Raw genomic sequence first — 21,619 nt, 5'->3', positions numbered from 1 at the left:
TTTGGTTTGTTTTTAGTAAAAAAATATATATTTTAAAATCCCTGTTCAGAGACCCCAAATTCTTGCCAAAGAGCAAAGAAACATGCAGACACAGCATGTTTCAGGCTCCATCTGGATGAAATGAAAGTACCTGATTAATAATTGTCTGAAGTTGCAGACTTAGGCCATGGAGGCCGCTTCTTGGTATTGCTCTCCGGTTTCTGTTTCTAAAGATGTAGGACTGGCTCTGTTGAGAGACCAGCTGCCTTTGGATCTCCCTCGACTGTCGCCTAGCAGCAGCCATTCCATCAGGCTATGCGAACAGCTCTGCCACCAGGCGAAATGAGACATGTGCCTCAGGCAGCAGATGATGGTGGGCAGCAAACAAACGCACAGCTGTTTGCCCTTAGCTCTCCCCCCCCCCGGCATTCCTCTCCACTGGAGATCAGAGCTATATGTAAGCCACTGGCTTGTTGTGCACCTCTAAAACTAGCCCTGCGCTGGATAATTACACCTTGCTGGCAAGGTAGAAGTAAGATTGAACAGCCAACCCATTGGGCTTCTGTACATGGAACTGGGGAGAGCAGGAAACTTGTTCTTTGCTTCACACCACAAAAAGTCCTGGGCCATCTTAGAGAGGCTATGCGAACTGTTCCTGTTCCATTATTATAAGAACAGCTGGTGCCCAAGCGCATTTTTATCTCTGCTTGCATTTTCCCTTCCCATGCCTGGCTGCATACATACCATACATTGAAAGCACAAGAATCCTGGGAACTGTAGTTTATCCCCCATATAGCTACAATTCCCTCAAGAAACTATTCCCCAGGATTTTTTGGAGGAATTCATGTGCTTTAAACGTATGGTGTGTACGCAGCCCTTTCCCCCACTTTGTTTGCTTTTTGTCACGTCTTCTAGATTGTAAACCTGACTTTTTTTTTTAATTGATCTGAAAGCTGTTCTGGGAGCTTTCGGGACTGCAGAGCATGGTAAAGAAGTGTATCTATTTACTATTCTATTCTACTATTCTAATAACCTTTGCTAACAGTAAAGATAAAATAATTGGACCCAGAGTTTTAAAATTGGCCATACTTCAGACTGAAGCCTTAAATTTGTGCTGCAGAGAAAAAAAGTATTCTGAGGATTAGATCTCCATATTTTAAAGCTAAACCACGTGTTTTAAAGCCGTTTATGCATCCCGCAGATATGACTAGGGTGGCTGGAGCAGTGCAAATTGCCACCTGCATGTTCAGACCTTGCCCATCATATCTAACAACTTCTAGTCAAAGAAGACTAGCAAAATAGGCCCATGAGATTGCGAATGGCTTCCTATAAGCATCACTTAGCATGTATGTGATAAATTATCTGGATCCAGTCTAGCCTGGCTTTCGGAAACTGCATTGTTTTTGTGGTGGATGTTCTGCCATGGAAGACAGACAAGGGAGAGCACATCTCTTTTGGTCCTTCTGGTGCTCTCATCAGCGATACTCAGTGCCAGTCTCGGAATGCACTTGGGCACCAGCCGAGAATAGGAGGCACTAACTCCATTAATGCCTGCAAAGCCAGGCCAACACATTTTGCTGCCTAAGGCATGTTAACACAGGATTAATATAGACACTTATATTTGGGGACTCTGTGTGAAACCACCACCCACCAACGTACATGGGAACCATAATAAAACATTAAACTTTTTATTTTTAAAAAAAACTTCCCTATACAGGGCTGCCTTCATATGTCTTTTAAAGGTTGTATATGGTTACTTATTTCCTTGGCTCGGGGGGGGGGGGGGTCGCCTAACTCCATACCCTCCAACATTTCCCCATTGAAAATAGGGATGCCCTAAGGAAAAGCCAGATGCTGTGGGATCAAATCAAGAAACCAGGACAGCTTCTGTAAATCCAGGAATGTCCCTGGAAAACAGGGAAACTTGGAGGGTCTGTGATAGGTGGCCACACCAACTGCAGCCTGATGACAGAACAGCAGGCAGGCAGGCAGGCGGGCGAGCGAGCAAGTGGCACAGGTGGCAGGACCAGACATGCAGCAGAGGAATAGACAGGGCAGGCCACAACAGCGCCCCCAGAAACCATACTGCTCAGTTGCTGTTGTGTTATCAGGGCTGCCTTTTTTGTCTCAGCAACATTGCAGGCTAAAGAGTAAGAAAGTGGCAACGAAGCAGGATGGGGATGGTGAGCAACATGAGCAGAGGCAGCAGCGCCATTTAAAACCCCCAGCATGTTTCTTGTGTCTTTATTCCAGGTGCAAACGCTACTTATCGGCCCTAGGCAGAGCCAACACTTAAGAACCTGCAAGTATTCTTTAACCCATGCAGGCTTTGCAGTCCTTTCATTTTGCTGCCTCTGCTTGTCAGCAACTGGATCTTTTGTCTTAATTCAGGCAGAGATAACCACCCAGCAGTGAAGCCAGAGCTCAGGTCTGCTTTGCAAATACTTTTCAAAAGACATGTTCAGTGCTAGCAGCAAGGCTGGCTGGCTGTGCTGCTGACAACTTTAAAAGGTGGGGAGAATTTTAAGCAGAGGAGTGAATTTTAAGAAATGCCCTTCCCTACAGTAGATTCAAAAGAAAGGGTAATTGAAACAAAATGGGTAACTGAAACAAAATGGGATATTTAAAATCGTATAATTATAGAAATGGGAAAAGTGTCATGGATTTAACTGCTGGACTTCCTTGATGTATGTGGAAAGAACAAAATAAAGTTAGGCAGTGGGAATATATTAGAATTCAAAATCTCCTGCTTCTTCTTCTTTTTCCTTTTTTTGCACTTCAAAGAAATCCATATTTTTTAGCTTATTTAATGCATAAATATTTTGACAGCATGCAAAGTATCTTCTTAATGTCATATAGATGCTATGGCAGTGAGCAGTTTGGGCTAAATAAATATTCATGTTGGCAAAAAATTCCCTCAGCCTCCTGAACAAGACCCTGATATCAAGAATTCAAAGGAGAGAGAGCTGGCTTTAGTTCCCTTACGTTCTTTTCAGGTTTACTACTTGGCTGCCTAGAAAGTCAAGAAATGCCCCCTTAGAAGATTTGGTTGAGGTTCAGGTGTAGGAAATTAAAATGAGAGCTCCTCCAACTCGACAGTTTAATTTACTTCTCTTAAGCTCTTTAATACCAAACTTATCAGTTCTCTCTGTTAGGCATTAACTTGTTAAATGAGTCTTAATTATACATAAGCAGATGGAGGTTTGAATTAAAATTACCTTACACTCGAGTGGCTTTAGTTCATTATAACATATCTCCCTTTTAATCATTTAGGCAGTCTCATCATCTTTCATATAGAAAGTTATTAAACTATTCCAATTTCCATATTTCTTCAGATATATCTACTATTAAATGGCAGGCAACGCACATTAGTTAGCGACTTATACCATGCAATAGTTAGTGAATTATTCATCCTAGCTATTTTTTATATACTTCTATGTCATCTGTATCATTTTATTATAAAGGTTTTATATTTACATGTTGCACCGTTTAATTTTAAGTGTGGTTTCTAAAGCCACGCCATTTCCTCACTGATAAGACAAAGGGTCTTCTTTTACACTGAGGCACCTTGATAATAGACAAGCATATGTTGATTGGAGATACTGTAGTCCTAAAATGATCACAGTGAATGGTGAAAAGCCGGTTGCTATCTGTTGAGCTTTCAAAAGCAGGAACTAACCTTTTTCTGGAGGGTGGGATCATTAAAAACAAACAAACAGACATGTTGCTTAAAACAGTTATTCAAAAATTAAATGCCAGCATATTTCACAGGGTAGCACTAGAGAATGTGGAAGGTGTTCAGCTTTGGCTAACTTTTATATGTTCAACCAGAATGAATGCCCATCTCACCAAAGTTTCACAATTCCTTCTTCTCGGAAGCTATTGAATATGTATGTTGAAGTGGAGCTGTGTAGGGGCATTTGCTTAAAGTCAGAAAGCCACAACAAGCAGTTTAGTCAACCTCAGCTATTCAGCCCCAGGCTAGGGCTGGGTGGAATGGTGAATGGCAATCTTGTTCCAGTATGTAATTTACAACTACTTGGATACAAAACAGAAATGAGGCCATCTTTTGGAGGGGGGAGAGGGGGTGAGGGCAAGGAAATATTTCTAAGCAACAGTTTTGTCTGACAATCTCATGGCCAATTCTTAAAGTGCACTTTCTTTAAAAATATATTTTGCCCAGAAAAGTATTATTATTATTTATTGATTTATTGAAAACAACAGCTACATTTAAAGCAAAACTAAAGCCCTGACAAGTGACACTCATGCTAAAGTCCCATTTATCCAACTGGGAAAGCCTGTGTGATACTGGGTGGTATTTATATCTCTTGGAATTCATTCCAGCCTGTGGACAGAGCTGGTTGTTGAGGAGCTAACCTGGTCGAGTTGTTTGTTGCCCATTACAAAATCAAAAAATCCCTCTACTTTTTTTTTTAATTAATGAAGTGTTGTAGAGCCAGCCTAACCTGCTAACAAAGTGAGGTGGCTGCCTTAAGCACAAGATATCGAGAAGGCTGTGCCTGAATCTTTTCTTCCTGGTCCACCTCCAAAAGCTGTCTCTGTCTTCCTGAGACAGTGTGCATTACTGTCCAAGCTTGGCTAATTGGTTTTCTTGCCTCTAACCTCTCTTTCCTGTTGGGGGAAGCAGAGCAACAGCCAGCCCAGGCCACGCAGTCCAGCAAGCATCACACATGTGTCTGCATTGATGACGCATGCTAGCACCACTGCTGCTGCACTGCAGCATTTGTGCAGGCAGAGAGGACGTGAACTTCCCTACTCTGCACTGCCAACCTCAAGAGCAATGGGAGATGGTTGCCCTGTCCCCAGTGTTCAATTAAGAGCCATTGTAGTTTCCATGCATTGAATGGTATGTAAGGGGACTGGGACAACATGCCTTGGGACAGCTCTAGAGAGAAGTCTCGCCTAGAACCCTTCCTTACATCTATTTTCCTGTAGTAGTAGTAGTAGTAGTAGTAGAAGAAGAAGAAGAAGAAGAAGAAGAAGAAGAGTTTGGATTTGATATCCCGCTTTTCACTACCCGAAGGAGTCTCAAAGCAGCTAACATTCTCCTTTCCCTTCCTCCCCCACAACAAACACTCTGTGAGGTGAGTGGGGCTGAGAGACTTCAGAGAAGTGTGACTAGCCCAAGGTCACCCAGCAGCTGCATGTGGAGGAGTGGAGACGCGAACCCGGTTCCCCAGATAACGAGTCTACCGCTCTTAACCACTACACCACACTGGCTCTCAGCATATATATATATATATATATATATATATACTCGCATTAGCATTCGGGTTTACCAGCCTGTCTGCTGTGTGTGACTCGTAGGCCATGGTCACAGGGAACCTGCAGCCAGCAGTAGAAATACAATTTTCAATTGCATCCTATAAGCATATTTCCACTGCCCCTTACTAATACGGATCTGTAGACATATTAACAACTTGATGGCAGACACTGATAGATGGTATAAATCCTTAGTACAGCCTTTTCAAACTGGCTATTCATACAGCGTGTGACAGGTTAGGAAAATACCTGCATTTCAGGGGTTTCGAATTGTGTGGTGCTTGCAGAATTGCTGCTGAAGGTGTGCATGTTTCTCTTTTAAGGTAACAGATGTTCATTTGCCGGATGTTCCCTTGAGCATATAATATTTTTCCTTTGCACCCTTAACATTAGTTTTGGACTCGTCTAACATGCTAGCGCAGCAGTTCCTTATGAACCGAGGCACTTTGCAACTCAAATCTGCAGCTGCTCTGACATGTTAAGCTGCAGAATCTGTGTTTCCTGTTGACGTATATTCCCATTAAAGTCTTTGCAGAGAATAATAATATAAAAAGAAACCTCCACGTGTAGGACAATTAATCCTTCTTCTACGTCTAATCAGATTGTGAAATGGTGATACTCTAAGGTGTCTCCTCCAAAGCTGCTTGAAGTCCTCCAGCCCTGTAGATCAGCCTTCACAGCAGCTAATTAAGTTTTCTTCCCGCTACCATTGAAAGCGTCAGTCAGGCATAATTAAAACTGAATAGCAGATGACAGCAATGGCATTTGTCAGACTCATCCAGTGGTTCAAATACCAGTTCTGACAGAAATGTCAAACTGATAGCATTCCTATCTTGCCAGTGCTAGACGAAAAGAGCTGGGGAAAACATCTCTAATAAATGCCTGGCTGATAACCTTTGGTGAACACCAAGGCACCACATCCTATACGTGAAATTCCCTTGCATACCAAACCTCTCCTCTCCATGGGCTGCTTTTTGTTTCGTTTCCTCCTGTCAGAGTGTCTTGAAGCTAAGGAAACGTTGCTCATTTCTGTGGGATTCCTAGGTTCCCATTCACCGATGTGTGTTCGTCACCTGATGATGACGACATCAAAAGACATGCACACCTCTGCGTTTGAGCCAACAGAATCAGAGGTTTTCAAGCCCACTCTCTTGAGCTACTCCTGTTCAACCTTCATTTTAACATTTTCTTTAAAAAAAAATCCAAGGAAGTTGCACAAGTGGGGAAAGATTTCCAACCTGAGAGTCACTTTCCCTTTTGCATAACCTTCCGAAATCCACATATCAGTGGTGTGTTGAGGGCAAGAGGGAGAAGAAATAAAGGCAGATTTTACCTTTGTACAGTAGTCTAGCTTGTACACACACACAACCTCTGTATACTTTATCCAGACAAGCAAGAGGCATTATCAGAGTTAAAGGACACCTTCCTGCCAGGTGACAACATTTGGGAAGCACTTGGCGTGAGTTTCCTGAAGGTCAGGCAGAGAGGTCTGGAAGGCTTGAGGTTCCACACCCCTGAAGCAGGAGAGCACATGCTTCTGCTGTGTTAATGGACCCCATGCAGTGCCAGGCACAAAAAAGAGCTTTTATGCTCTCTCAGCTTTGCTTCCTTGGCACACCAGCTCAGGGACTGGTATGGATGCTCTTTCTCACTGCTTCGTGGAAGGCAGGTTGGATAGCGGTGGGTAACACAACTTTTGACCATACAGTACATGACTTTCATCTAGACACGCTGCCGTTGGAACCGAACTCCAGCATAAGATTCAGGCATACTGTACAGAAGACCAGTTCTGCCGCATGCGTTGGGCCCAATATGATTTGAGAAAATCCCATGGGTGTCCTGGTGGCCGTGAAATACCAAGTCACTCCAGACGAGGGATCCCCAAATCCTAAACCTCCGGGTTTCTTCAACATCACCTCCAAACCCAGCTCTGCCATCTCGGACCAGGAGACAGGCAGTGGGTGGTATGTTACAGAACTCTAATTCTGTCTGATTCCCACTCAAAACAATACTCTTGGACAGGAAACTTAATTAAGGGGATGCTATCCTAATAAACCACAGCTGTTTCTCCCTCTTACCCTTCAAGTTGTGCCTAGTACTGCACTGAAAACCCTGAGGACATTTATACCTTCCCCTTCATTCAACCAGATTTCTGTTATACAGACGTACTGTGTGTTTCCATGGGATCTCCTGCCTGAAGGGATCTCCTCTTCAAGTTAATCTCTTGAAGAGGAGACTGATATTTATATAATATTATATGGTGTTGTGTTTAACAGCACAATGAATACCACTAAGTGGGGTTTGTTTATTTATTTGAGTTATGCCCAGCTTTTCAGCAAGTTCCCAGGATGGTTTAGCAAGCCAAGGGTCAATTATGCTATATTTATCTTCTTCCATTCTCTTGTTGATGACGTATGTCCTCAGTGAATTCAATGAAATCAATACCAGTGATGTCAGATTAGCAACCTGAGTAAGTACCGTGAACCCCAACCATTGATGCCAGTTTTTAAAAATACTTCAGATTATTTTCTATTATACCAATATGTTTTATTGTGATTGTGTTTTAAGCCACTTTAGGATATTGTCTAGGTAAAAGCTAAAGGACCCCTGGATGTTTAAGTCCATTCGAAATCAACTATGGCGTGTGGCACTCATCTCTGCTTTCAGGCCGAGCTTTCCACGTCATGTGGCCAGAATGACTAAACTGCTTCTGGTGCAACAGAACACCGTGGCAGAAACCAGGGCTCACGGAAATGCTGATTACCTTCCCGCCACAGCGGAACCTGTTTATCTACTTGCACTGGTGTGCTTTCAAACTGCTAGGTTGCCAGAAGCTGCGACAAAACAACGGGAGCTCACCCCATCACACGGATTCAAACTGCCGACCTTAGGTTAGCAAGCCCAAGAGGCTCAGTGGTTTAGACCACAGCACCACGGGTGTCCCATTGTCTCGGAATTTTTTTAAGCAAAACAAATAACCACAACTCCTAACTGAAATGTGATATAGGTAAACTCTTTCCTTGCACACTCACTTGAGTTCCTACCCCATACCATGAAGTAACTTCAACCGCAACTTATATAACTTAAGAAGACCAAGGGCGAGTCAAGCAGTGAACGGTGCACTCTTCATGATGGCATCAGCTCACACCTCATCATCTCTATGTGAATAATTCAGCATTTGCCCTCTCTTAATCCAACTGTGTTTAGGCACAATGCACATGAGCAAACAGTGGCATAAAAGGTGATGTAAATGGCTGTCCACAGTGGCTGCTCATCCACATGGAAAGCCAGCCTGTAGCATGTAGCTCAAAACACAGATCTGGTCATTTGCCTCTACAGTCATACCCCTGGTTGTGCACCCCCGGGTTGTGGACATTCGAGCAGGGGCAGAGCAAGGGGGTGGGGGGCGGTCCACCCCAGGTTCCAGGGGAGGGGGGGTGACACTTTGGCCGGCCCCACCCCACCCCGCTGGCGGGGCCCGGATGGGCTGCAGGGCAGAGTGGGCTCGCCCCGCAGCCTGCTCGCAAACCTGCTCGGCGGCATGCAAGCAGGCTGCGGGGGGAGGCCGCTCCACCCCATGGCCCAGCAGTGGTGCTATGGCACGGCACGCATGCACAGTGCATTGTACGCACTACACACGCACAGCAGCGAATAACGCACGGCGCTGTGTGTGCCGTCAATGGGTCCCCGAATTTGCTGTCCTGGGTGACTGAGAAGCTCAGTATGTTCCTGCGTTCGAGTTAAGAATGCCCGCAACCCAGAAGTGTTTCTGGAGCACGCGCGACCCCCAGGTGCGCAGAAGCGCTCAAATCGCGCTACTTCCAGGTTTTTTCTTGAGGGGGGGCATTTGTGTTAAGCACGCTCATGTTACATAGCACGATCCGGAACGGATTGCGTGCATAACACGGGGTACCACTTCTTTCTTATGTGATTCCATTCCATCCTGCAATTACCCACAATTATAAAATCTTTACTTCCCTTGCCTCTTATTTTCTTTCCTTGTTGCCCTCTAAAATACTTCAAAATAAGTATGTATGTCTGAAAGTACTGTGTCTCTCAGAGAAAAAGTTTGAGGGACCGGTTAGGTGCCGGTCAATGGCGGACGGGAGTCCGACGGCTCCGTCCTCCGCCAGGCTTTAGGGACTTCTGTGCCTGCGCCACGGGTCCCTTAAAGCCACGGGAAGAGCGTCCCGTGGACCTGAGCTTCGTGGGTCCCAGACGTGCCGTCTCCGTTCCCGATTGACCCTCGTAAGGGGGAAAATCGGGCGAGCGGAGCGCCGGCACGGGACTGAAGAAGCGTCTGCCTGCGGAGGATCAAAGCAGCGATCCCGCCAGACTCGAGCACCCGGCACTTCCTGCATAGAAATTTCCAAAGAAACTCTGTAAGTTAAAGAATTGGATTATTTTTACAAGTTTTAAGAGCACTGCTTGCAGAGGAACTGCAAAAGGAAGCCTGTTCCCTTTAAACTGTTTGCGCGAGCTTGGTAGCGCTAAAAGATCAAAGCCGCGACTAACGGAAAAGTTTTGCGAACTTTTTAAAAGTTGATTAAAAGTTGTTTAAAGGATGTTTAAAGACTTAAAAACAGTTGATATGGCAAAAGAAGATGCCCCTCACCCTCTGGATTAGGATTCCGGGTCAGTAGCGGGCTGTGATACATTGTTGCCATTTTTTTTCCTTTGTTGGTGTTTCAGTGACTGTTTACCAGTGGAGACATTCTGACTTTTTTGTAACCAGATACAAGTTACTTTGTGGACTTTGGTGGTAACACTGCAAGTTAGGAACTGTGACTGACTTGGGCTACACGAAAATGAGCCCTTCTTGGCTTTAAGGAACTTATATTTTGGAAAATTAAAACCCTTTGCCTAAAAGTTGGATTTTCGGGACTGGTGTGGGCTCCTGGCTCAGCAGCCTCTTTGTTCTCAGGACTGAGCTGCTGGCCACCTGGTGTTTACTTTTGGGACTGTTGGCCTTCTGCTGTGAATGTCTGAGATTGTTACTACAGAAACTGGAGTGACCTTGAGATTACAGTTACAGAGCCCACAAGGAATGGAACTTAGATCAAAAGGAACTGGCTCTGAAAAAAGAAAAGGCTCTGTTTCCCTAACTCTACAGGAACAAATGGAGAAATTAGTTGTTAGTGTTGCAGAAATTGCAGCAGGATTGAAAAGCGTGACTGACGGGTTGAAGCAAACACAAGATCAAGTTTCATCAGGAAATACAGCAGTGAATTCAGCAATAGAAAAATTACAAGCTGATATAAAAGCTGACATTAAAAATTCTACGCAGACCCTAGAGAAATCCATTGGACAAATTGAGGAGAACGTAAGGAAGAACAGAGAAGAGATTAATAGGATTGGGCAAGAGGTGACCACCTTGAAAAAGGAATCAGAGGAAATTAAAGTGGTCAAGGAAAAAATAAAAAAGGTGGAGGAAAAATTGGATAATCTAGATTTGGAACAGATAGAGAGTATTGGATCACGACAGAGGTCTGTTGAAGAGTCCCTCGCGTTTCTGCAACTACATCAAAGAGAGGGCAACATCCGCCTAAGAAATCTTCCAGAACTGGAAGGGGAAGACCTAAAAGACTACATAGTGAAGTTATTCTCAGGATTTTGGGAGATAGAAGAAATCAACGTCTCAGCACGCATAGTGAAGGCCTTCAGATTTGGTCCAAGAGGCTCCAGAGGAAAGAAAAGCAGCAAAACAGTCAGTGACTGTTTGATTGTGCTACACGATCGACACGACAGAGACTACTTTCTGGACTTGCATTATAGAAACAACCTGGTGGTTGAGCAGAATAAAGTAATTTTTTATAAGGACATCCCCAGATTTTTCCTTGACAAAAGAGTTCCCTATAACGATTTGGCAACTGAGCTTAGAAAAAGGAAAATCCCCTTCAGTTGGGAATTTCCAGAAGGCCTGGCATTTACGTTTGAAGGAAAAAAGATAAGAATAAGGTCCCTGGCGGAGAAGCAGAAGTTTTTGGACAAGCACCTGGAACAATTTAAAGGCACACCACTCGACCCAGCACAATTCTACAGGTTTCCAGAGGTATTTCCACCACCGCCGGGACCACCACCAAGCCTACCCAGCCCAGGCAAGGATCCAGAGGAAGACAAGAAAGGAGAAGCAACTGGAGGAGAAGACTAGAGAAAGGAAAATGGCGCTCAAGTTAATGACATGGAATGTCCGGGGATTGAATCAGAGACCAAAGAGACGCAGAGTGTTTTACAGCATAGAAAAGAAGAATTTGGATATAATATGCTTACAGGAAACCCACATAGCCCGACGTCACAGAAGATTACTACAGAACAAAAAATTAGGCCAAGAGTTTATATCATCGGATAAGGCCAAGAAGAGAGGAGTAGTGATATACGCAAAGGAGAAATATAGCCCAAGACAGCTTTTTAAAGATGAAGAAGGGAGATACATCGCAATTGAAATTAACATACAAGGCGAAAAATTCTTGATCCTGGGACTTTATGCACCAAATGATGGAAAGTCAATTTTTTATAAGAAAATACATGATTTGCTGTTGGATTATTTGGATTATAAATTAGTTTGCCTAGGAGATTTTAATGGTGCAGTTTCCACATTAATGGACAGATCTCAAAGAACTAAATTAACGAACGATGGGAAACTCCCAAAGACTTTCTTTGAAATGGTGGATAATCTGAATTTGGTGGACTCTTGGAGATTAAAAAATCCCACAGATACAGAGGCAACATACTTCAGCGAACCTCAGCAGTCATGGTCGAGGATAGATTATATTTGGATTTCGAATGAATTGGCTCCAAAAATACAAAAGGCAGAAATTGGCCCTAAAACTCTTTCAGACCATAACCCTGTACAGTTAAATTTAAAAATGATTTCCAAGGACTCTTTTAGATGGAGAATGGATGACGCTTTGATGAGAGACACCAAGCTAGTGGAAAGAGCGGCGAAAAAGATGAAAGAATATTTTCAGATAAATTGGAGCTCCGAAGTGGAGAAAAGAATTGCTTGGGATGCAAGTAAAGCTGTAATGAGAGGATTTCTCATTAGTGAAAAAGCAAAAAAGAAGAGACAACAAAATGCAGAGATGGAGAGATTGTTGAAATCAATCAAAGAAAAGGAAAAAGAATTAAGAGGACATCCCAGATGTGTCAAAATCCAAAAAGAAATTAAATACTTGCAATCCCAATATGCTAATATAATGAATCAGGACATCGAATGGAAAGTGAAAATGATGAAGCAAAGAACATTTGAATCGGCTAATAAATGTGGAAAATTACTAGCTTGGCAATTGAAGAAAAGACAAAAGGCAAATGTCATCAATACCTTGGTAGTAAACGGAAAAAACGTGGAGAAACCTGAGGAAATCAGATGGTGTTTTCAAAGATTTTACAAGCAACTGTACAAGGAGGAGAAGATAGATGAAGCAGAAATTGACCGATTTCTGGAAAAGAATGGATTGCAAAAGGTCCCAGAGGAAAAACTAGTTACTCTCAACCACCCAATAACGACACAGGAGATAGAAGATGCAATAAATAACATGCAATTGGGGAAGGCTCCAGGACCGGACGGTTTAACAGCAAAATATTATAAGACATTGAAAGACTGGCTATCGCAGCCACTAAGAGAAGTATGCAACAAGATACTAGAAGGAGATAGGGCACCAGAGACGTGGAAGGAAGCCTTTATCACACTGATTCCAAAACCAGATACTGATAAGACTCAAATGAAAAACTATCGCCCAATATCCCTTTTGAATGTGGATTATAAAATTTTTGCAAATATATTGGCTACAAGGCTGAAAAGAGTGCTGAAAGACTATATACATAGAGACCAAGCAGGTTTCTTGCCAGGAAGACAAATCAGTAATAACACGAGAATTATTGTGGACATTTTAGAAAAACTGGAGAGAAACATAAATACAGATGCGGCACTATTGTTTGTTGATGCAGAGAAAGCATTTGATAAAGTCTCTTGGACATTTATGAAAAAGAATTTGGAAAGGATGGGAGTTGGTCAAAAATTTTTGAATGGCATTAATGCCATCTATACAGAGCAAAGAGCTAAAGTAATAGTAAACAGTGTGATATCGGAGGAGTTTGAAGTTGAAAAGGGAACAAGACAAGGGTGCCCTATCTCCCCTTTACTTTTCATTACGGTCCTGGAAGTCCTCCTAAATATGATACGAAAGGACAAACAGATAAAAGGAATTCGTGTGGGAGAGAAGGAATACAAACTACGCGCCTTCGCAGACGATTTGATGTTATCCCTGCAAGAAGCAGTGTCCCCAGAGCTTTGGGAATAATCGAACAATTTGGACTTGTAGCTGGTTTCAAGCTAAACAAGCAGAAAACCAAAGTTTTAGGAAAAAATATGAGTGCAGAACAAATTCAAAGAATACAGGAAGGCACTGGCCTCAATTTTGTCAAAACAGTAAAATATCTAGGTATCAACCTCACAACCAAGAATTTGAACCTGTATAAGGACAATTACGAAAAACTGTGGATGGAAATAAAGAAAGACATGGAAATATGGACAAGATTGAAACTGTCGTTAATGGGAAGAATTGCCGTGATAAAAATGAATGTCCTACCAAGGATGCTGTTTTTATTCCAAGCCATACCAATTTTGGACAAACTGGATTGCTTTAAGAAATGGCAAAAGGACTTATCAAAGTTCATATGGCAGGGCAAAAAGCCAAGAATTAAGTTTAAGATCAATAGTGGTATTTCAAATAGCCCAGTCTGGGCTGCAACATTTTCCAGAGGAAAGGTGAGCCAAAAGGTCGCACTCCCTATCAACTCTTCCATCAGGCTGCAGAAGCGATTCCATTTTTTCTTTCCACAAATAACTTTGCAGTTTCTCATTTTCAGATCCCAGCTGTGCCTCGCTATTCTGTTTCCCTCCAGTAAGGCAGTCTGCTTCATTAGGTTGTAGTTGCATTACTTTGTTTTTAACATACACACTTGGTTTACATTATAACGGGCCATTAACAGAAGCCATTTTTATTTAGCAAATAAAAAAAATCATACACATGTCCTCATTCTACATTTGCACTTTTGTCAGCTGGGAAAAACATGTGGAGCGAACTACTCCCTATGTAACACTTCTCAACATTAGGCAAAATCAGAAATGAGGCAGCAACTATCCTATTTCACTCCATGTGGCACCAGCAGTTTAGATTGGCATGTTTAGATCTGTGGGAACTCTTGCTACATACTTTTCAAGTGGAAACCTCAACTGCTTATGACACATTCACTATACAGTATAGCAACTTGTAGTTAGTGTAACAAAGTTACAACCAACGTGGAAGGATCCTATTGTCTTAGCCCTCACCGCCGGACAAAGAACTCGCAGCCCTATTTCTGCCAAAAAAACAACACACGTGTGAATGGCTACGTAAGCAAGGTGAGGGTTACAAGGCACAGGATGTGAAATGCATGGCTAAGTGCAAGCTAAGACATTTATCTGGCAGGAACACACGCCTCTTCCCTTTGAAACACAGTTCTTAACAAAGCAAATGGCTAGAGACTCGGGAGTGGGCAAGCAAAGTGCACTCCTTCAAGCAGTGCTATTTTTCTAGAGAAAGAGGTGCTGGAGCTGAACTCCGGCTGAAAAAAAGCCCTGCCTTCAAGTGAGTTGAGTCAATGGGATTAATTTGCATTGGCATGTCCATTTCCTATGTGACAGAGGTGGAATCAGCACTGACTCCTGGTCACCTCTCCAGAAGGGGAGGGCTCCTCACTGACAGGAGGAATTTGCGGTAGCAGTTCGACACTAGGAGGTGTCTGGCTAGAGGCATCCTATATCACAAGAGCAGAACACTTCCCTGTCACCTGACCTGAGCCCTCTTCTCGATCCAGCTCCTTACTCCTAGCTCACCAGTTCAGACAATTCTTGGGGTCCCCTTTTTTTGCTCCCCCATCTACTAGAGCCCCCCAAGGTCATCCAGCTCCAACTCTCTGAGCTTAAGCGAGGGCAGATGTGTTTGAACCATTTGGCATCACAGCATTGCTGCAATGTGCTCTACGTGGGGCTACCTTAGAAGGTGTCCCGGAAACTGCAATTCATACAGAATGCGGCAGCTAGACTGGTGACTGGGAGCGGCCGCTGAGACCACATAACACCAGTCTTGAAAGACCTACATTGGCTTCCAGTACATTTCTGAGCACAATTCAAAGTGTTGGTGCTGACCTTTAAAGCCCTAAACAGCCTCAGCCCAGTAAACCTGAAGGAGCATCTCCACCCCCATCATTCAGCCCAGACACTGAGGTCCAGATCTGAGGCCCTTCTGGCAGTTCCCTCCCTGTGAGAAGTGAGGTTACAGGGAAGCAGGCAGAGGGCCTTCTTGGTAGTGGCGCCCGCCCTGTGGAACACCCTCCCATCAGATGTCAAGGAAATAAACTATCTGACTTTTAGAAGACATCTGAAGGCAGCCCTGTTAAGGGAAGCTTTTAATGTTTGATGCTTTATCGTGTTTTTAATATTCTGTTGGGAGCCGCCCAGAGTGGCTGGGGAAACCTAGCCAGATTGGCGGGGTATAATTAATTTCATCTTCATCATCATACCTTCAAGGAGAGCAACAAGGTGAGGAAAACTAACTTTTTTTTCTTGAATGACCTCCATTTCCCTCTCCACAGCAGTCAGCATGCCCGAATACACCAGAGGTTTACGGAAGGGTTCCCCCCCCCCCCCAGGGAAAAGGCCATTTTCAAAGCCTAGACCCCTGAAGAGGAAATTGGCAGGCTGGCTTGCATGTGAGCCATGTTACATAGCTTTGCAGAATACCTGGTTATCACCAAAATAATTTCAAACAGTTTTTTCTTCAAGGAAAAGAAGAAAATAATTATTTTTTACAGAACCACAACCAAATCCCCCAGATAAAATAGAGGGCTTACAAAAAACAATTCATTGTATTTTACTAAAGCATGCTGCCGTTCAATTAACATAGTAATCACCTATTAATCCTGAGCTGGTGTGAAATTACTTTATAATAAACACTATGGAGTTCTGACTTTCAATTAATTTTTACATGCTGTGCTTAAATCAGATTACCTCTACCCCACCCTTTTGACCACACAACATGATTCCTTCCCTATAATGCAGTGGAGGATTAATTTGCATGGAGCATATCTGTGCATATTTGCAAATAAATGCAAAGACAGGCATTATACCATATTTGCACTGCACACTATGTCACCTTTAATAGAGATTCTGGAAGACTATTAACCTCTGTGGTTTTTCAGTGCTAGAGGATATTGTGATTATTATTATTTTTAAGTGTTTACCCCCCCCCCCACACACACAAAAGGCTGTGCAAAATGACAAGATTATGCAATTAAGAGGTGGAAGTTTTTGGCACTTGATGGTATACTGTATATCATGTTTCCAGAAACATAAAGAATGAAACTGGAACTTCCACAATCATACATATAGTTGCGGTTTTGCTGCAGTACTTATCCTAAGGTGGCTCTGAGGTCTGGGGTGGGACTCTCGTTCTTGGCATGGCAACCTAAGTCCATGTAGCCAGCAGCCCCCTACCTCTGCAGGGGTCTGCCCTGACCCACACCACCATTGCTTCCACACCAGAGCAAACATTTAAAAAAGTAACTTCTAAAATATTATGGTGTTTTTAAAAAATCAAATCAAATCTGAATTTGTTAGCCACCAGGATAGGACAAAATGACTGTTGAGGGTTTGAGATTGAACTTGTGTGTGGTATTCAATTAACTTTTACTCCAATGAAATTAATGGTCCTAACTTAGCCATGCCCATTAATTTCAACATAGTTGAAAACCACTCAAATATGTAAACAAACAAACAAAGATGGAGAACATTTTGACCCGGAAACTACAACTAATCCAGAATGTGGCAGCTAGACTGGTGACTGGGAGCGGCCACCGAGACCACATAATACCAGTCTTGAAAGACCTACATTGGCTCCTAGTACGTTTCCGAGCACAATTCAAAGTGTTGGTACTGACCTTTAAAGCCCTAAAAAGCCTTGGTCCAGGATACCTGAAGGCGCATCTCCACCCCCATCGTTCTGCCTGGACACTGAGGTCCAGCGCCGAGGGCCTTCTGGCGGTTCCCTCGCTGCGAGAAGCCAAGTTACAGGGAACCAGGAAAGGGCCTTCTCGGTAGTGGCATCCATCCTGTGGAACACCCTCTCACCAGATGTCAAATAGAAAAACTACCACCAGACTTTTAGTATAATTTTAGAAGACATCTGAAGGAAGCCCTGTTTAGGGAAGCTTTTAATGTTTAATAGACTACTGTATTTTAATATTTTGTTGGAAGCTGCCCAGAGTGGCTGGGGAAAACCCAGCCAGATGGGCGGGGCATAAGTAATATTTATTTATATTTATATTTATATTTATATTTATATTTATATTTATATTTATATTTATATTTATATTTATATTTATATTTATATTCTTCATCCTGTTTCATACTTCATACCATCATCACAGGTTAGAAATTGATGCTATGGTACCTGAGGTCATATTACTTTGCCACATTTGTACACTGGTATATCGGTGTAAAGGGTGGGGAACAGAAGAGAAGGCCTTCTTGACTACCACAAGACTGTGTGTCATTAACAAGAGAGTAATGGTGATGACATTGGTTTCTGAAACAACAGATGGTGGCATCGTCTATGACCTGATCCAAAGCTTCATTGCTAATAATAGTCTGTGGAAAACTGAATTATGTGGAGCAGGTTATGAGAACACTGATAAAAACTGTTAATTCTATTAGAGTCAGGGACCTTTTGGCATCATCCGTTCCAAAGCTTGCTTGAGTAGCCTGACACTTTGGAAAGCTAGATTATCCTGCTCATGTCTCTGTTGTGCAGCATTTCCCCCCATATTTTATTTAGGATCATAGCATAAAACTCTCAAATGCAAATATGGAGTTTGATGTCATTCCTCTTGAAGTTTGCTGTAACATCTCACATATGAAGCATGATTTTTATTTTTATTTTGAGAAAAAAGCACAGAGTATGTCTTTTTCGTTGTGTTTACAGTATCCTTCCAGCAGAGGCGGATTTGGGGGAGTGTGACTGGTTTGGTCACACTGAGTGTGGAGCTTTAGGGCACCACCGGAGATGCCACAACTAAGGTTTAGAATGGCGCGTGAGAGGTGGAGCAGCACTGAATTTTGGCATCACACAGGGCACCGCTGATTGGAATGAGTCTAAGTGCTTCAGCTGAATGCATGAAAAGTCCCCTTTCAGACATACCCACTCAACACAGGAAGTTGTGGTGCAGCCAGTTAGGAAGGGCTATTGGTGGTGGAGCTGGCACCAACAACACTTAGCCAGCCCCCCATTTCCCCAACATGTTCTCTGCTTGAATAGGGCAAGATTGGTCACATATGGGTCCACCCACCATATATCTGCAACAACAATGGAACTTGTGGCCCTCAAGATACTGTTGGATGTCCATCAGCCCAAACCACAATGGCCAAAGGTCAGGGATGATGATACTTCAAGTTCAAAAACAAATGGAGAGCCTCAGCTTCCCCATACCTATCTAGAAAGTGAAGCTATATATGTAGCTCCTGTTCTTAGCTTTCCGGACTCAACCAATTTTTCTGCACTGTTTGACAATGTGCAGTTTGTTAAGAAGCATGCACACCTGTCCAAAATTTGCCACTATTGGCCACTTGCGACCAACTGAACATACCCAGGCACCAGGATGGCGCCTGATGTCTCCACCATCTGGAGGTGCGTGCCTGGGGATCCTTGGATCTTGACTGTTTTCATACACTTATAGATCCATGGTATTTTATCTGCACAATCAGAATGAATTTAAGGAACCAGAAAGTTGTATTGTGACTTTAGGGCCATCTGGCCCCAAAACGGCAATCTATACATTCCGTTTTGGCAATTGTAACTTTGGTTTAAGGTGCCATTTGATGTCTAGCTTATATATCTGAGTTTCTAACACTGTCCATACCCACTAATTTCTTGCTACTGGGAAGCTTCATGTCCACAGAATGGAAGAACTCCAACCTCTAATAAAATGAAGATCCTATTTTCTTTCACCAAGATTATATTCTGTGACAATAATGGACATAAATGTTGGTTAAACTTGGAGTGAAGCTATAACCTTCACAGGGACTTTTGCTCCAGCTGTGTTCAGGTGCTTCATAATGACTTCAGAAGACTGTGCCGACTCATTTCAGATGATGACTACATAACTATTCATTTATACTTAATGAGTTTATCCCACCAGGTATAGGATGAACTCTAAACAAATACTGCCACTGAATCACATATGTCAATAAATCTGAGCACTAAACTGATTCTGGGTAGCAAAGGTAATGATGAAAAGAGAGGAGAGAAAGCTGTCTCTAATTAATGAAAATGCCCTTTGTATTTTCTAATGGCTCCAACATTAATTTGAAAATGGCTTTCTCTGCAATAATTTACAGACAAGCACTTCATAATGGAGAAACAATTCAAATTGATGTGCACTTGAATGGTGATGATCTGATTAACTTTATTAGATTCTTGTTGATTCTACAGCCCAGATGAAGTGTACCATTTTTCATAGATTTCATACCTTGCAATTTTAAGTTTTTACATTATCAGTCTTCAGGCTTCACTTGCTGCTGAAGGTCTTTGCTCTGGGACATCCTTTGGCTGTGAACGGACAGAACTAAGATCCTGGGGACTGATTTCATTTGTCTCCTTCCATTAATTCCAAAGATATGTTCTTTTCCACCTTGGAGGAGCACTAGATTAAATTTAGCACAAGAATTCACATAGTCATGGTGCTCTGGGCTGTAATTGAAATGCTCGAGAGGCGCAACTCAAAATAAAAACTTAAGCCCACCAGGAGACAAGCACTGTGTTGGTATCCAGTTCAAGAAGCTGCAGTTCGAACCCTGTCAGGCTTGCAGCCTTCAAATACCGGTAATAATGTTTTGTTCTTGAGAAGCAGACAAAGCTTTGAGGTACAAATGAGTCATGAAAGAAAGTTTAGAAAGCAGAACCTGGGAAACTCTCTATGCCTGTGTTTTGAACTGCTCAAAACACTGGCACCCATTTCTGATAAAAAGGTACAAGGTTTGTCACACAGCCTGGTACATACAATAAAGTTTATAGACCTTATTGCAAAGGGGTAAAACGGAAACACAAATACTGAACAAATCTCTCTCTCTTGATTCATATCCATCCTAATTCTAATATACTTTTACAATATCCCAACTAATATCATCATTAATTTCAGTGGAGCGTTAGTAAAATACCCAATGGATTGTGTGCTAACTTCCTTTTCAGCAGTCTTTTAATAGACTCTATTAGTCCCACTGTAGGGGGAATCATAGGCATATTGAATAAGTCTGTAATCCGAAGCATGCTTATGCGGAGGTAAATGCTGCGAAACTCAGTAGGTTTTTCATGGGGATAAAGCAACATTGTACTAAACACAGAATCAAGGAAGAATTGTGAGGGTTTCAAAACAGTCAAAAAGACGAGCATCTTCACTCACCATGCCATTAATTTATGGAACTCACTACTACAAGTTGTATAATGGCCATCAGTTGATACTTATTTTGGAGGTTAGACGAATTTAATAGAGAATGATACAATCAATGGCTGCCAATCACATTAGCTATGTGCAACTTCCCAGTTCAGAGGCACTACGAAAATGAATAACAGAGGCTGGGAAGCGACTACAAGAGAGAACTATTGGTTCCCAGAGGACCTTATGGTTGACCACAGTGGGACACGGAATGCTGGACCGATGGACCATTAGCTTCATCCAGTAGAGATTTTGTTTTGTATCTTAGATGCATTTCAGCTTTCTATTCTGCATTATTGCTTTCTTCCCAAAACCAGCATGGATTTAGGATGGTGTGGGCAGTTTTCCTGGACAGGGCACCGAGATGAGGGGGTGCAAAATTAAGAAGATCCATAATTGAGAAGATTGATTAGGGGGTGCCAAATTTTGCGCTCGCACAGGGCTGCATAGTATGAAAGATTACCAAAGTCCACCCCCTGATGTTGGGAAATCAATTCTGCATTACAAATGTGGCAAGAAGGCTGCCAATGTTAACCCCACCATATGGAAATCCCTTGCAGACAATCACAGTGCTTGGAGACGCACAGGTTGTGCACCCACAGCAGTGACCAAAGGAGGAATGACTGCTGGGAGGAACGCAGAGAAAAGAAACGCCATGGTGCACCTGCAGCAGCAAAGCTGGACACCTTCATCTGCCCTACCTGCCATAAAATATGTCTCTCCTGTATCAGACTTAGCAGATGCTGTAACCTCCCAGTGGTTTGACTTGACCCCCAAAGGCGCACTCCTCCATTGTCATTTGATACAAACGGATGCCAACAACAGAACA

The sequence above is a fragment of the Lacerta agilis genome, chromosome 10 (genome assembly GCF_009819535.1).
Source record: "Lacerta agilis isolate rLacAgi1 chromosome 10, rLacAgi1.pri, whole genome shotgun sequence".
NCBI lineage: Eukaryota > Metazoa > Chordata > Lepidosauria > Squamata > Lacertidae > Lacerta > Lacerta agilis.
The sequence above is the reverse complement of the archived record's forward strand: the minus strand, read 5'-3'. Positions refer to the sequence as shown.